Here is a 13,684-nt window from a genome sequence, read left to right on the forward strand (position 1 = left end):
GTCTTTATCGCCTGCCTAGACTAATGCGTGTAATACCATCACGAGTGATGTGCGATAAATTTAGATTCGAATTAACAAAACCCTTGCACACTGTTAAGTAAGTACCGTATCGACAGTATCCGCAACTTTTCCTGAATCTACCGATTGCAGCCGAGTACGAGACAATCATCACTTGATGCGACACCAATTGTCTTCTTTTCTCCTCGACTAACCAGTAACTACATATCCATAGAAAACATAAGTATTTCCGCAATCGTGATCATAAGATCGCACTTCAAAAGAACGTGATTTGACAATTCAAACGCGTTTGGATCACCGAAAGAATGCGCCTCGAAGATTTCTCGCACGGGTTGTCTTATAGCACTGTCGAGATATACAACTGTACATACCACGCAGTGCTCGGAATGGAAATTTTCGCGCGAACCGGAACGCATGTCAAAGGGGGTGGGGAGCGGGGGTAGTACGGAAAATCGTGGATGAGTATAGCCGCCTGCAGGTAGTGCTCATGAAGCGCTTCGTTTGGTGAACGCAACAATATTGGCACCATAGATAGTCATATGTCTATGATTGGCACGCGCAGTCCAGCTCTATACAGGGTGTAAGAAACGGTTTACGCACCAGAGGGAATTCAATGCTAATTTCTTTATATTGGAATATGTTCAATATATGATGTTCTGGGAAGAAGGAATCAGAATTGTGTGCAATAGGTAGTGTGCTCATAGTTACGCCTATGCTTGTTGTACAGTTGTTGATTGCTAATGAGATTGGTCTTGTTTCATTTTTTTTACATTTTGCCAATTGTGTTGTTATTGATAGTTTATCCGCCCGTCCGTTCCCCAAGCAAGAAGTAGCGAACTGGATTAAAACTACACAAACAGTAGGTACATAGTATCTACATTTTCTTTTATAACTCTTTTTTCGTTATACTTTTTTCTTAAAATCTGTATGGAAGACACCATATCTCGAAGAAGAAATATTCAAGTTAAAAACGGAAACATAGGCTTTTAGTTTTTTTTTTACGGAATTTAGGGTAGGCTACATTATGTTATACAACTTAAAAGCACGTGTGACTGTGTGAGTAAAATTAAAAACTAAATATACACAATACTCAAATTTTCCTTATCGATCCACTATTTGTGTGGGAAGGAGTGTTAGCATAGTGTGACAGTTTGTCTAATATTAATGCGTTATTTTCTGAAGCGTGCTTCCAACAAGGTATTTCGTCATACAGATGTTCTTTAGATGCGCTGGTCACCGTCTGTAGATATGGAGGTTCCGGAATGGATGCCGCTCTGTAGCTGCCTGTCGATGGAGGATGATCGTAGAACTCATCAATAAAACGAGCATCTATAAGGAAAAAAACTGCATTCATTATTAAGTCTTTGGGTTTGCGAAGTATTGCTCTTACCTTTTCTGTTATTAGTTTCATTTTGAAGATGCATGCTGCAAACGACATGTGCCTGCAGTGAAGTAGCGGTAGTTCTGCTTTCGAGTGGTGCACTAAATATTGGGATTTCTAAGGCAGGGGGTTCTAAAAACAAATAAAACGAGTTTATTTAAATGAACAAAGACTATTCCTACGAGACTATACATAATATACAATATACATGCATGATGCAATGGTTAGAACGTATGGAGTACATCGAGTGTGTATTTCCTATTTATCACTATCAGCTAAACATTTTACTATTTACCAACTGAATGTGCGCAAATGTATGTGATCGTATAGGTACTTTTAGGTATCAAATGTCTGCATTATATACATATTTTTAAGTTGTTTCGGCAACTTCTTTCGTGTAAATGTAGGTAGGTACTTACCTACTTATACAACAGTGAGCTTTGGGTTGCATAACTTACGTAGTAAATGAATTCAATAATAAAGCGGGATAAATTTTTAAATTCAATTTGTTGCTGTTTGGTTTGATTTAAATGGAAAAGCAAAAAGTAATCCATTGCCGTATAGAATCAATATTGTGCCTGATCTGGTATGAATGTTGAAATAGGATGTTTTTGTTGGGGTAGTTATTTAGTTGTATCATTTGGTCTATGGTTGTATGTAGTTTACAGGCTTATATAATTAATACAATTTAATCACCAATTATGTTTATGAATACTTCTTATACATATTTTATTTATTTGCAATATATAAGTTGTTAAATGGATTTAATCATTAGAATAAGAAATCATTGTAATAAATACCTGTTGTGCGAATTTATTTGCAACGACTCCGTGGCGCAACGGTAGCGCGTCTGACTCCAGATCAGAAGGTTGCGTGTTCAAATCACGTCGGGGTCATAAGTTTTTTTTTATGAATTTTGAATTTATTTAAATTTAAATCATTCAATGTGGCGTATGAATTCAATTTGTCAATTTTTAACCTGATGACTCGTCATATATCACAGAGAGTAAGGTTTCAGAGGAACTAAAATCAAAATTAGTAAGAGGGTGTAGTATAAAAGTTTCATCTGGAAATGTTTTTTTTTTATATTATGATAATACCGTTGATTGATAAATCGAGATTTTCTTTGTGTTTTTTTCGGATAGTCAGTGGCGGATTAAACCAAACCCTAAGCACAACGACATTTTGAGGATCCTCTCTAATAAAAATAATCACGTGAAATTTATTTTTGACTATGCTATAACCACATACAGTGAGTTTTTTTTTAATGCGAACATACGATCAGGAGCGCCGGGTTTCCAAAATCTGTATGGGAGCTCGTTAAAATTACTAATACAATTACAAAAGGGTTTCCATCACAAGATTGAATCGCAGTACCGCAATGGGAACCTACCTATGTGTTCAGAAAATTTCATTGCCTTGACGTCGATATTGAGATATTCATGTTCAGATTGACATTGAGAAACACAAACATGGAAAACAATTTATTTTTACAAAGGGTTTACAAAAAAGTGTCTCTTCTTACTTCAGTCTTTTGAATGAATTCATATCAGTTACGGAGCTGAAATGTACCTCTTCATCCTTATAGACTAGGCATATTAGGATTCACAAATGAAGCACTCCGACATCACGAACACACCTTAATAGCAAACACCACCGTAAAACCACAATAATAATAATAATAATAATAATAATGACATTTATTGAGCACACACCATACAAAGAACAGATATTATACATTACATTACATAATGGGTGACTCAATAGGGCGAAGTTCAGACTGGAATAAACCGTGTTATTCCGTCTGCTCTACCACTCAACCCCCTACATATGAAATTAACAACAAGAGACCAAGACATAAAAAAAACCTAGCAAGAAAAAACTATATGATAATAAAAACCATTCAGTATGAAGGCACAAATGAAAACCTAAAAAGAAAAAAAAAATGTAAAAAAAATAAATTATAGCAATAATGATATTAACGATGGAACTTAATGCTGTCTTGCAAGGAGTATGAGGCGCAAGCGTTTTTTAAAAAGACTTTCGGATAAATGTTTTAAATGAGATGGTAATTCATTATACGTCTTTGCAATATTGTAACTGAAGGAGCGTTTAAATAGTGACGTTTTGTGAGTAGGTATAGTTATAAAAAACCGATCTCTAACATTGACATTATGGACGTCAGCTCTGTATGTTACCTTTTCAAATAAATATGACGGAGTTTTGGTTTGAAGTATGCCATGGAACAAACAGGCAGAATGTAATATTCTTCTGTTGTTCATATCAAGCCACTGGAGGGATTTTAATTTATGTGTAATCCGGTCGTATTTTCGGATACCAAATATTAGTCTAAGGCAAGAATTCTGCATTCTCTGAATTCGATTGTAGTCTCTTTTGTCGATACATGGGCCATACACACTATTACAATAGTTAAATTGGGAAAGCACTAAGGATTCACAAAGCATAACCTTAATACTACGATTAATAAGAAATCGGCTATTAAATATTAGTTTAATATTTGTAAACGCTTCATTAATTATTTGAGATATATGCTTTTTGAAACGTAATTGGGAGTCAAAAATCAATCCAAGATTTTTGTATTCATTAACGACTGGTAATATTGCCCCGTTGGACTCAACAATTATTGCATGCTTGAGCGTGTTAATAATCGACGTTCGGCCAAATAGCATAACAGCTGACTTATTGCAGTTAATCTGGAGTCCATGTTCTTCAGAAATCTTAGCTATATTATACAGGTCAGAATTGAGTTGATTATTGATTGTATTAATGTTAAGGTTTTCAGTCGGAGCTTGATATAATAATTGTGTGTCATCCGCGTACATGTGATAAGTGCAGTATTCTAAACAAGTGTCAAAATTGGAGGTGTATATAATATACAGTAAAGGTCCCTGCACTGACCCCTGCGGAACACCTGCTGTAACAGCAATGGGGTTTGACATGTGGTCATTTAAAGACACGCGTTGTGTTCTATTGCTAAAAGGAAGCTTGAAATAAATTTAATAGAATAGTCGTTAAATCCGATAAATTTTAGTATTGCAAGGAGAACAGCATGGTTTATTCTATCAAAAGCTCTAGAGTAATCGAGCAAAATAAGAACTAGCAGTTTTTACGATCAATTGCAGAAATAATTGTGTCTGTGACGTGCAAAAGGGCAGTAGTGCAACTGTGCCGCGACCTGAAACCGGACTGTAAAGGGGGAAGAAAGTTTTCAGAGGTTAAATATGCCCTGATCTGCCTATCCATGATCCTTTCCAAAATCTTAGACATACAAGGCAAAATACTTATTGGACGTAGATCAGTAAACCCCTTCGGATGTTTAATTTTAGGGAGAGGTATTATCTTGGCATTTTTCCATGAATTTGGGAATACACCAGCGATAAGACAAGAGTTGATTATGTGGGTGATCAAGTCGGTTAAATATGGAAGGCATAACTGCAGCATGTACACACTAATCTGATCCAGACCTATCGATTTAGACTTTATCAAATATATGCAGTTAAGTACTTCTACTTCAGTAGTGGCGGTAAAACTAAATTTATGTTTAGAATGTCTACTATTGCTATTATAATAATGAAGTAAGGTATCATTGATAGGTGTACTTGTGTAGGTACAAAAAGAACTATTAATTTTGTCAACATCACATAACTGGGGAGGAATTTCATTATGGCATTTGGTTCTATATACATCAGCTTTGCGTAGCTCTGCCCAGATTACCTTAGGGTTATTATTAGACGATTTTAATTTTGCTTCTAAAAATGCCCTTTTTTCTGATTTAATAGCAAAGGTGGTATAATTTCTTAAAGTTTTATAGTACTCCCAATGGCTAGCTTTTTTCGTCCTTTTATATCTAGTTAAAGCCTTGTTTCGAAGCGACATCATCAGCTGTATATTCTGAGTTAGCCATGGTGCATATGGTTGCGACACTTTACATTCTTTAATGGGGGCATGCTTATTAAATAAGCTGATGATGCAATGTTCAAAGAACGCCACTTTGTCATTAACATTGGACATTATATACACAGTGCCCCAAGGAATCAATTTTAGGTCGTTATCGAAGTTGGACAAATTGATGTGTAGGTAATTACGATAACGACGCAGAACTTCAGTTTTCGCTTTCATTTGTTTAACAGGATATTTACATTGTACTATATGATGGTCGGACAAGCCGTGCACACTACACGTGCCACCAAGCTCAGAAAAGCCCCGGAAAATATGCGAACTAATTTTGAAATAATTCAGGCTGGCCAATAGAAAGCCTGCAAAACGACGCGGTACATTCCGCGCCATAATTATTAATTATTCCGTTCTGACAGTTTGCGCTTCACGTTATTTGCTTCTTGTATTTGCTTTATTTTACGTTTTCCGTCTCCAGTTTATACAAACTCGTCTTTTTCAAGACGCATATAGCTTGGATCTACGATCTTATAAGGTATGTAATTCCCTTAAAGTGTTTTTAAATGTAAAACTGTACCTAACCTTACATGAATCTTAGAGTGCTAATTGAGGTAAAACTTGTTACAGAAGTCCTAACTCATGAGTTTGGAGAGGAAACTTGTTCACTCTGAAGCTCGTAATATAATCCGTAAAGTGGTCGAATTCTTTGATCGACAAAAAGATGCAGGTCGTTGCCCGTTGGAGTTTCCCTTTAGAAAAGGCAACCGAGTTAGCTGCCGCTGCAGTTGGGAAGTCAGTTAGTTTTATAAAACAAATTCGCAAAGAATCGGATGAAGCTGGGCCCTCCAAGTTAAAATCTCCTAAGAAAAAACGTCACGTGGAGCCAACAAACAAGATCGATTTTGATGAAGCTGATCAGTGTATTTTACGAAGAACTGTCCAAGAAATGTATACAGTTGAACGTAAGGTACCAACTTTGAATGTGCTCGTAGGATGAGTATGAGTAGTCAAGTGATGATAATGAATGAAAAAAGTTAAAGGTTGTGTGTTAATTTAGTCAATGTGAGTGTTATTAATTTCAATATGATTGTTTCAATAACTGTCCATATTTACACACCAGAAATGCATCAGAATTCAAAATTGTGTTAAAAATCTAACAATTTTAAATGTGTTTACGTTTTTGTAAATCCAAGTATAAATAAATGATTTTAATGTTTCCCCTTGATGTTATGCAACTCATATAGCGCGTGGCCTACTTATTTATATTTACGAAAGAATCAAATTTTGCATCAGAATGTACGGCCTAAATTTCTAGCGCCCTCGGACACGCCCTGTCAGGGACTTTCTGAGCTTGGTGGCACTTATATTTTACAGCCACATCTATAACCTCTATATCATTCGGCACTACTATAAAGTCAATAAGGGAGGCACTGTTACTTGATATACGTGTAGGTTGATTAATTATTTGCTTATGACCTAGAGATTGAAACATGTGCAGAATAATCAACCGAGGATTTGTCATTTGTTCGCAATAAATTAATATTAAAATCCCCTATATAAAGGGTTTCATCACTCAAGCATGCATTAATAGTTACAGCCTCCTCAAGCGCACTAACGAATTCCAGATATGAGATCTCCTGCCTTCTGTAGATCACACCAACATTAAGAGTGTATTGCTGAAAATACAATTTAACCCATAATTGTTCCATGGCAGTACTTACCACCTCTGTCACAGTGACAGTAAATTTAATGTGTTTTCTAATATAAATAACTATACCACCTCCACGTGATCCATCATCTCTATCTCTCCTTACTAGGTTATATCCGTTAATAGCTATAAGGTCGTCTAATATTCTAGGTGTTAGCCAGGTTTCTGTAATTCCAAGCACATCAAACCCCGAGGACAGCATCAGGTTTTTGAAATCTGAAAACTTAGGAAAAAGTGAACGAACGTTTAAATGACCAACAACAATAGTACACATCCCATTCAAAGAAAAATTAGAAACAGTGAATCAGACACACTGAAATAATTGTATATAATTCTACACATATAAGCATCAACAAAATATGAGGCAACAACACAAAAAATGAAGGTTCGAATAAACTTATGAGTTCTAAATAAATGAAACTGCATTATGCGTACGAAATGATTGCACTAAATGTGACAAAGATCGTCCTATAGTGCACCTGACTGAATAAATAAGATGTCGGCATCGGACCTTATCTCCTTGATAGGGGATTCTTCATCTTTTCGGGCGTAAATACATCCATTTCGTGTCCACAGGAATTTGAACTTGGTTGTTTTCTTGAGCTCACGAGCTTTGTAGAGTAGGTAGTTGCCTTCGATATACAGTCAGATTTTCATTAATATATATAGTACTGCCTCTCGAAAACCCAATGTCGGTGGTGGATAGATTACGCTTAATTTTACGCTTTGCCAACATCTCCTCTTTTGTGTATCGATTGACAAATTTGCAAATAATTACACTCGACGATGACGATTTAGATATCCTATGACATGTGTCAATTCCACCTTTATCTACATTTACACCTAATGCGACTGCGACTTTCTGTATCAGTTGATAAACATCTTCACCTTGGATTTGCGGTATTCCGTGCACCTCTATGTTATTACGCCTAGTATATTGTTCCAATTCATCGGTTTTTAATTTTTGCACAGATAATGATTTGCGGAATTGGTGATTTTCTTGTTGGAGCGATTGTATAAGGTCGTCATGAGAATCGATCCTTGTATTGATTTTCGCGAGTTCCTTTGCGTTGTCATCAAGTTTTGAGTGACATAGATTTAAGGATGTAATTAATGACTCCTCGCTACATTTGTGTGATTCTTTAAGTTCAATTAATAATTTTATTATATCACTGTTTTTGGGTTCTACATTATCCACGTAATTATAATCAGGCCTGTCTTGGCTCTGCTGGCGCGCGCGCGTTTGTGGCATTAGGATAAGCAATGCACTTAGGATTAGCCTTTCACCAATTAATTAAGTTTAAATCACTGGCACACTAGGTACGTTTTTAGACACAAACTGCAAATTTTATATCCACTTATATTATATGATTGGTAACAGTATTAAAATTTATGAAAACACTGCGTAGTAATACTTAAAACGAAAAATTTGAGCGATCAGCTAAAAGCGTGCACGTCTACTCTAGCGCCATACTTTTTTGATAATATTGCAGACTAGAAAAAGACTACACGTACACGCGGTTTGTGAAACACTGAATATAATATGCATATAAGTGGGCGCAGGACGACCTTCAAAAGTAATGTAGATAAGAAAATTTGCAACATTATACAGTCGTCACCTAGAAGCAAGCTTCATAAGAGTTTACTATAATAGCATGAGCGATTTCCGCGAAAACGGTCAATTTCACTATATATGCGAATTATGGTGTTCTTTGGCGCGCTATGGCGGTGTAATGATTAGCCTTACAAAAAAAAGTTATATACGAAAAATGTAATAAATTGTGTCTACTTCATTTTGTATAGGGTGGGCTTGGCGAAAAAATGCTTCCTTCCAGAGATATCGGTCAAAAACTGAAAAAAGTGCCAAAATCTGGACAAAAAGTGCAAAAAAAGCAAAGTTCCGGACCAAATTTTTGCCCGCAAACTTCAAATTCGTGTTCAGCAACCCAAAAAACATAGAGAATGAAAAAATCAAAACTATAGCAAATCTTTCCTCTGAACCCCCATTTTTGTTCTAATACTTAAGCTTAGCCTATTATAAATATTACGTATAGCTAAATGGTTCGTTCGGTTAAATCGGTATGAAACCTGAGCCCCGACGTATGGGGGCTCAGCCCCGACGTATGGGGGCTCAGCCCCCACGTAACTCCCGAGCATGGGGGCTCGATCCCCGGAGCCCCCAGGTAGTAGGCGCCCCTGCATACGATTTTGTATGCAATGTAATTTCCCTATTTTAAAAAAATCACATCAATCTATGAAGAGTGCGCGATTCACATTCGCAGCAGCAAAACGCGCAACTGGCGTGACTATGAACAGCACGCTTTCTAGTCTTGATTTATGATTGTGAACAGCACTCAAGATTTTTTAAAAGAAGCCATGTAAGGCCATGTTATAGCAACTTTACGATACATTTTTCTTAAACTTAGTCTTACAAACTTGACCTCATAGGGCACGCGCTGATACCATAATTCATTGTGAACCAACCTTCAATTATTTGTAGGTTATGTGCATCTGGTATTTTAATAATAATAATATGATGTATTCAATACATATTGCAAATAAGTTCCGAACTCCCCTAAAACTGTTTTCACTTTTGTACCAATTTACAGTTTGGCCCTTCATCTCTAAAGTAAGCATTTTATTTAAATTAAATTGGACGGCAGTATTTTTAAAAATGTGTGTGTGTGTGTCAATTTTATCTACTACTCATTTGAACTACTCAATAGATTGATGGGTTTTTTAAAAATCGAACATAGGGAAATCATATTGCATACAAAATCTCATGTTTGCATTAAAAAAATCACTGTATATTAAATGTATTGGGCATTTTATCATGAACAGCTCCGAAAAACTGGTTAAATGACTACAAACGTGACCCTTCAATCAACCAATGCACTGCATAACTCCTTTCTACTGAAAAACTCTCAAACTTTTGCAAGCAATTCCGAAACTATGCTTATTGTTAAAAAGTATGTTTTATGCGTTTTTAGAGTAGACTAAAATTACTACAATTTGAGATTATAGAACAAGCATGCTTACCGGGACAGAGGCCTCCAAAAATGGACAATTTATTTATTTATTTATTTATTATCCCTCTCTTGAAAGATTGGGTCAATTATCGACCCCGATATCGAAGAAAAAACCTACTCATTTTACGGTAAGAATCATAATTCGCAAGGAAGATGTTGTAGCCAATTATCTTTAATTTAAGCAAAGAGCGACGTCTCAAAGCAATATAGTTTACTCACAAATCTCAAAAAACAAAAAAAATGGGAACACTGAATTTTTCGCAAATTTCCTCTGCTTTAAGAATATATAGTTGTAAACAATATACCATGTATATCCACCAGACATTTATACTTAAACTATTAATATTGTATTTATACCGTTACTTATTAAAAAAAATTATTTATTTATGTTATTATTGATATTTGTTAAGCATATTTACCTAAGGCATTACAATTGATTTTTGGTTAGAATTATTTATGGGTGGTTCAAAATTGTCTGATTCAATCTAAACCTTTTGCAATTTGGAATGAGTGCATTCACCACGTACGATAATTGAGCTTTGATACGCACTGCCTCACCGTAAGCGCATGAAAACCCCATTCCGAGCAGATGTTTTGAACCAAACTTTCTATATAAGTATGTACCAAAGCTAGTCTTCAAGGAAGAAAGAAAGAATTTGACCTGATTGCAGAGATCAGTAAGTGAGCAAATTCTACACAAATTTATCTTTGCCTTCGACAGTTTTATGTTTGTGTTATAGTAGGATGGTTTCGAGCAACGGATTCACAGGTTCGAAAATCAGCATCCTGTAAGAAAGTATCGGATGGAGGATACTAACTGACGTCATATATCATGAACGAATATACTAGCAAAAGTATCTCTCCAGCAGCCTTGATCGTCCGCAATGTTTCTCGGGATTGTTTCTTCTCTCATTGTACTAGTTCTCGTAAAGAATGTTTTTGGTGTTTGGTGGCTGACAGTTGACACCGCGGTCAATCTCACAAAACGATATCAGTAACAGAGAACACAAATATTCTGCAGGTTACAGGATCTTGAAGAGCCTCTTGATCCTCTCTGTATCTCGATGGTTGATTAGATTCATCAAACCACGGCGAACCGATGCGAAAACATTACATTGAACCGTATCGCCGTGTATCTTTTTCTGCATGCGTCCTGATTCCATCCAACCCGTGTATAAAACGGTTATTATGTAGTAGACCACGTTCACTCGGATTAATGAAAGAATTCTGCGCTTTTTCAAAACTACAGCTGTATATTCCTCGAGTGGATTGCTACAAATAAAGCAACATCCAGTCGGAGAACCCTAATTGTGAACCAAAGAATCGGGGCGGGGAAAGAAATGGAACCCCTGTTGGTCGGAGGAAAGGAAAGAGGGCCGAGGATCCCCTAAATTTGCTTTGTTTTTCCGTAAAACGATCGTATTTTCTGCAATATCGAGGTCGAAAATTAAATCAAATCTTAAAATTTAACTTTTTAGAAAAAAGAAGCTATAAATGTGGGTCTGTTTTCAAATTTAAATTTAAAAGTACTGTATTCTTAGCTTATTTTTTAAGAATTAAAAATATGGTATGGTTTGCGTTTTGCCCGTCCGTCCGTCCGTACGTCTGTGTGACGAAATATTCAGCACCATTGAAACAAAGTATATACTATGCTAGTAGATAACATACAGGGTGACAATTTGAAAACTTACCACCCCCCATATCTTAGTAAATAAACAAGATATTTAAAAAATCAAAATCCGTTTCGGTAATTCGGAGGGGGAATCACAATTACATAGTTGGCGACGCACCCCCTCACACTCCCTGCGCCCTAGCCACCACAACTTTTAAATCTTAAATAGTGACTCCCCATGTGTGATACGTCGTTGGAAAGCTCTGAAAAAATGCTTTCCAACCATACCAAATAGCATTACATTTAGGTTAGTAATTATCGTGCAAATCAAAAAATAAACTAATATGATACATTTTCTAAAGTTGGCTTTTATTTCAATAAATGTTCAAAATGGATTCCGTTCTTGGTAAGACAGTATTACTATGCGATCAAAAATGAGTTGCTGTCGAGTCGCCCTTTGAAATTTTTGTTTACATGGAAAATCGTATTTAACTTGAACTTCCAAAGCCGACTCGACAGCAACTCATTTTTGATCGCCAGTTATAATCTATTCTCAAACTCTTGTCGAACCTTTTCAAATGTTGGTTTTGCAATATTTCGACATTCTTGAATTATTCTCTCTCTTAGTTCGTCTATGTTCGCCGGTTGCGTTTTAAATACGACAGATTTCAAATGTACCTATCATATTAGTTTATTTTTTGATTTGCACGATAATTACTAACCTAAATGTAATGCTATTTAGTGTGGCTGGAAAGCATTTATTCAGAGCTTTCCAACGACGTATCCCACATGGGGGGGTCACTATTTAAGATTTAAAAGTTGGGGTGGCTGGGGCGCAGGGGGTTGGAGGGGGTGCATCGCCAACTATGTCATTGTGATTCCCCCTCCGAATTACCGAAACGGATTTTGATTTTTTTTAATATCTCGCTTATTTACTAAGATATGGGGGGTGGTAAGTTTTCAAATTGTCACCCTGTATATGCAAACACTGCGCGCGTATACGGATTAGTTTATTGGTGCCAGCTCGGGTGCCAGCGTACTTGCATCATGTCAACGCGCCTAACAGCAATTTTGATATGTCCTTGATAACGGTCAGGTGCCAGTATAGAAGTAATTGTCAACAACTTATTGACACTGGTTTCAAATCTGAATGCAAAAGAGAAGTAATATCTTGATAAATATAGAAGGTTTTGGGTGTATTAACAAATGGTTTTTCGAACAGAGACTTGCCTTTCTGCAATGAATTTGATAGTGGAATGACCATTTTTGCGCCGTAAAGACTTGTACCCTAAACAGGTCATACAAAACTTTAAGTGTGAGTCCCTTTCTATTACATTGGCCCAAAGGGAAGTGGGCTATTCCTAACGTCTGGAGCACTTCCGATCCGTCTCGTCAATGAAAAGTATGTTGGTACAAATTTGATAAGAGTCTTCACTTATTCACTGATAAGGTCGAGGAAATGAAAAAAATACTTTTTGATGTACAGGAACTAAAATTTTACGCTCTATCGATTTTTCTATCTTTTTGGTCTAGTTGTTAGAGGTGACAAAATGGACTATCATTAGCCAGGTTGCGGACAGCATTTTCCGTTATGTTAGACGGCCATTTTTTCTTATAACATAAGAAATATAAATTTTTGTAGAAATAATTTACGGTATGAGGGCTTTTTGTACGATATATTTATAAATAGCGGAACCAATGAAAATGAAGTTCTTATAATGTGTCACTGCGCAGTACGTAATCACTCATAAAAATAACATTTTCCTGCTAACCTACAATTGTGCAGTGTTTATGTTGGCGGTAGTTCTTTTCTTTTTGTCTAGAGCATAGTAGTAAACTTTGGACATTTTAACACAATGTAAAATAAAAGTGAGGTTAAGACTCCTTCAAACTTATAAGCAAAATTGAACACGCCCAGCACACACCGCAACTTAACTTTGCTATAAAAATGTTTTATACTTATAAACTTATATTATAAGGAAAAATGGCCGTCTAACATAACGGAAAATGCTGTCCGCAAC

At 36.1% G+C, this 13,684-nt stretch overlaps 2 long non-coding RNA genes and 1 other non-coding gene across 3 annotated transcripts; 2 read left to right on the forward strand and 1 right to left on the reverse strand.

Annotated features, from left to right (window-relative positions):
• Nucleotides 1-997: 997 nt before the first annotated feature.
• LOC116164630 lies at nt 998-1,658 on the reverse strand. Its single transcript, XR_004143954.1, has 2 exons — nt 1,409-1,658; nt 998-1,347 (listed from the first exon to the last, which is right to left on the reverse strand). It is a non-coding gene; the product is annotated as an uncharacterized LOC116164630 (long non-coding RNA).
• Nucleotides 1,659-2,223: 565 nt separating this feature from the next.
• Trnaw-cca lies at nt 2,224-2,295 on the forward strand. Its single transcript has one exon. It is a non-coding gene; the product is annotated as a tRNA-Trp (tRNA).
• Nucleotides 2,296-5,674: 3,379 nt separating this feature from the next.
• On the forward strand, nt 5,675-6,306 carry LOC116164604. The gene is made up of 2 exons (XR_004143948.1): nt 5,675-5,849; nt 5,942-6,306. It is a non-coding gene; the product is annotated as an uncharacterized LOC116164604 (long non-coding RNA).
• The last annotated feature ends 7,378 nt before the right edge of the window (nt 6,307-13,684 follow it).

This window comes from Photinus pyralis, unplaced genomic scaffold, assembly GCF_008802855.1.
Source record: "Photinus pyralis isolate 1611_PpyrPB1 unplaced genomic scaffold, Ppyr1.3 Ppyr1.4_LG2, whole genome shotgun sequence".
NCBI lineage: Eukaryota > Metazoa > Arthropoda > Insecta > Coleoptera > Lampyridae > Photinus > Photinus pyralis.